The sequence below is a fragment of the Limulus polyphemus genome, unplaced genomic scaffold, assembly GCF_000517525.1.
Source record: "Limulus polyphemus unplaced genomic scaffold, Limulus_polyphemus-2.1.2 Scaffold1757, whole genome shotgun sequence".
NCBI lineage: Eukaryota > Metazoa > Arthropoda > Merostomata > Xiphosura > Limulidae > Limulus > Limulus polyphemus.
The window spans coordinates 190322-194833 of NW_013667367.1; positions in this window are offsets into that span (position 1 = coordinate 190322).

The window sequence follows — 4512 nt, forward strand, 5'->3', positions numbered from 1 at the left end:
AATTACTACTTACTTAAAAACTAATATATGCAAGTTGTATGCACTTAGTATGAGCTGTAGAAGTTTGGTTTAATAAGTGTAAGAAACGAAGCGGGCTCCCCAGTGGCTCAGCGGTATGTTTGCGGACTTACAACGGTAGAAACCGGGTTTCGACACCCGTGGTGGGCAGAGCACAGATTGCCCATTGTGTAGCTTTGTGCTCAACTTCAAACAAACAAACAAAGCTTATTAAGTCTAAAATTGGTTCATTAAGGTACGGTTAAATTTGCGTAGATCTAACACACAACATTAGGCTAAATTTTACAGACACTTTTTATTTATTTGTAAAAATGTTTAATTTATTTATGTTATTTTACCAAAATTCTTCAGTTCTCTCAAATGTTACTAAAAACTTTAGATTTTGATGCACAATTACAAATCATACATCATCGATATATTGTGAATTTATTTTTATGATTATGCGAGTTTTATAGATAAGCATGTTGGATTAGGAAGTGGTTATTACTGTGAATCTATTCATTTTGTTTTATGCATTTTTATACTGAAGTATAATATGTAGATAAGAAAATAAAACTACAAGCCCCGTTAGTACTGGTCAGAGCATGTTGACATTTTCGTTCAGTTTTATGTAAAAACATATCAGACTAATAAGATCTTGCTGTGAATAAGTGTACGTAGGCGTGTTGAGCTTTGCACTTCTATGTCTGTTATGGCATGGCTATGTAGAAATAGAGCGTAGCACGTTTTAATGATTCACAATAGAGGGTTCGTTATATAAGAGCTGTAAATGTCTACCATACATTACAAATAATAAAGTTTTCCAAATGTTTCACAGAAATGGGAGGGTAACAAGTGTCTATAAAAGTTTAACATTGACATATAAAAGCAGGCCAACTTTACTGTTTCCTAGGTTCAAGCTATTTTAAATCCTCCCGAACCTCTGTGGCCCTCACAGTCGCCAATAAGTTTATGGCGGGTAACAGTAGAGAAAGGAAGAGGGCAGTAAAGGAAGAGAGCATTAAAAGTAAAGAAGGTGTTGCACGCTTTCAGGGTTTGGCACTATGCCAAGTCTCTTCGCCTGTGGTGTTGTATAAGTGTTAGTAAGCAGAATTGACATCTGCACACATTGCACGTGTCACTGCCTACAGCCAGAGTATGGTACCTACACCAACGAAAATAACAATAAGAAAAAAAAAAAACCTCACAAAAATCATGACACGTTGTGCATCTGCTTCGGAAGGCCTTCACGGTTCGTCCGTTTTTATTGTTTGTATCAAGTCCTGTATATTGTATATCGTTTTTATACTTTTAATGACGAGACTACTTTACTAACATTTATATCTTTAAATCTAACACTCGTTATGGATATACTATAATAAGAGTAATGGGAGAAAAAAAAACGTTAATAGTAAAAGAATCCTGTTTTACAACTAATTAGAATGATTGTCGAATGCACAATTAAACTATGCCTAGGCTAGCAAGGATATCGTGATAAAGATATATTTCTTTTTTTTTGTTGTTGTTGTTGTTCCTTTTTTGAAGTCCGCGTTCTAAATGTTGGAAATAATGCAGGTTTTACACAAGAATGTATAATTTATACATTGTTTTTATGGGTAAAATGTGTTGACCCATTTTATAAGAGCTAAAAGAAAGTTTGAATACAATATCTTCAGAAGCTAGCTCACCATTTTCAGATTCAGTCAGGCGGCTGAATTTCTTTCGAGGGAGTGGCTCGATATATTTTTTTCTTATGACCTCGTGTTTATGTGTGTGAGTGTATGAAACTGATATAACAATAAGAAGAAAGCTATAAAGCTGATAACGGATTCTGGGTGAATCATTAACAGTATACTTTGTACTAAAATATGTCGCCACCCTCTGTTTTTTTTTTAGTATATTCGGTTTGATAACAAAAAGAGCAGAATTTACCACACGGCTTGGAAATGTTACACATTTTCCACGCACAACGAGGATAGACGCTGCTGTTATTTACCTAGATAAATTCAGTTTACATTTTTAAATTGCACGATTCGTTGAAAAAAACAAAACAGAAACGGTACTGGTTGTGAAATGTGCGAAACTTTTAAGTATCCGCGAATCAGATCTATTTCTTAATCTAAAAAAAAAAAAGGAGGTACAGAGGGGCGCACAAAAGCATGGTTCAGATATTGACCTTCGACCGGAAGTTCTAGCTCTTTCTACTAGAGCAGAAGAAGAAGATTCCATTCGGAAGCGGTCGAGTTTCTGGGTCGATTTCAATATCTCGAATGACCAATTTGTGCTTGCTGTATATATATATCAAGAAAACACATTATTGAGTTTTTGATATTATAAGCTATAAATCCGAGAAAAATCTATAGATATGTTCGTTATGTTTTGTGTTAGAGCAATCCCCCCAATTAATGTTTATTTCCTATGTTTTCTTTTAATTAATGCTTCTTATTTCGAAAACATGTTCAAATATAAGAATTCTATCTAATTTTATTTAAGATTATATGCATGTATATATAATAAATGCTCAAATATAGGGACACTACCTAATTTATACGTAAGAATATACATATATATATATGTATTCTTACGTATACACACACACACACACACACACACACACATATATATATATATATATATAACGAACGACAGTTTACGTATGTAATGCTGTACAGTAGCATGCCATTTTTATTTACATGCGAAGCATCATTTGTCTTAGTTTTAAAATATATTGTGCTGCTTTATAACCTAGAATATATAGTGCTGCTTTATAAATAATTCATTTGATTAATTTTTTTAATTACGTGTTGGAATAGGCGTAATCATGTGATTCATCGCTATAGCCTTTGATTTGAATAGATTAGTAGCAAGTTTAGTTTGACAACAATATCGACGGTTCTCAAGTCAGACATTTCTCATAGTTTCCAGGCTACGTTAGTACGATCATCAACACATGATTTAGTTGAATTATTTATGTCGGAATATTGGAGAACCAATATATTAGTCATCGTAGATTTACTTACTATTTGCCCTTTCGAGTATGTTTAGAGTTTGTTATGTTACGAGATTGTTTTGATTCTCTAACATTACTATCGTAACTCGGATAGTACTATCGAAAACGTATGATGTTGGAAATTTGACATGTTTGATTTGAAAGAAAACTCTTTGGAGGAAAGTGTTTTAGTATTCCAACCTTTGTTCTTTCAATATACCATCAATAGTGATTTTTCAGGAAATGTAGGACGTTCAATAATAAAAACAATTCAAGTGAAACCCGTTTCCTAATATTTGGTGTCGTGATTGGGACTGAATGTTAAAATAGCTACAGGTCAAAGAAGTCGTAAATAAACTGTAGGCATTTTGAAGAGTAAAAATAAGAAAAAAAAGCGTAAAAATACACGAAATAATATAATATCAGAAACTGAGAGATAGTTCTAAACGTGGAATTAAGAAAGTGACGAACATGGAATATGATCTCTATGAGTGGAACACATAAAATTACAAGTAAAAGAACGAGTAACTCGGAAGTAAAGTGTTAGTTAAGTTTTGATGTAGAGTTAGGAATATATATATATATATTAATCATTTGTCTGTAGCACAGGAAGACGAATGTTGTAATTGTTACCAAAACGTTTTCAGTGATCATAACAAAAGCTTGCAAAATCTTTTTCTAATGTGTTAGTAAAAACATGATTTTGTGAAGCGAAATCAGCAACTTGTTTGTAAATTTCGCGTAAAGCTACTTGAGGGATATCTGCGCTAGCCATCTCTAATTTAGCAGTGGTAGACGAGAAGGAAGGCATCTAGTCAAAACCACCCACCTCCAACCCTTTTACCAACAAGTAGGAGTATTGAGTGTCATGTTATAACGCCCCCACATCTAAAAGGGCGAACTTGTTGGTGGCGGGGATTCGCATCCGCGACCCACAGATTGCGAGTCGAGTGTCCCAACTAGTCAATTCCAAGCCTTTCAGAACTTAAAAAAACAACAACAAATATTAAAGACGAAAGTAATACTTTGGGAGGAAGACGCGAGTAGGATGCGTATGCATGTAAATAAATAGAGTACGCATATATGATATGAGTATGATTCGTGGGTTAAGGTTATAGACTCTGTAAGCTAGAAAGGCACTAATAGAGTGTAACCCTCCATCCACAATGTTTTGTACTTTTGCAGTAAGTAACCAATCTATAATATACACCAAAAAATGTCATCTTTGATCATGATTTGCTACTATCATAACGAAAGTGATTGACCTTCACTATGACCTTGATGTAGAGTTAGTTGAATTTTGATGTATGTATTTACCAAAAGTTAATCAATTGGTCCATGGGGGACAATCAACTTTTGCATCAAAATTAAATGTGAACATTTTGAGTTATACTGTATATATATATATATATACACAGACACCTACATAACAACCCTACCGACCGACCCCATCCCCTCACTGAGACGGCTTCTTTAGACACAGATTTAGGTCTATAACTATGCCTAACGGGAGGGGAGAGGAAATC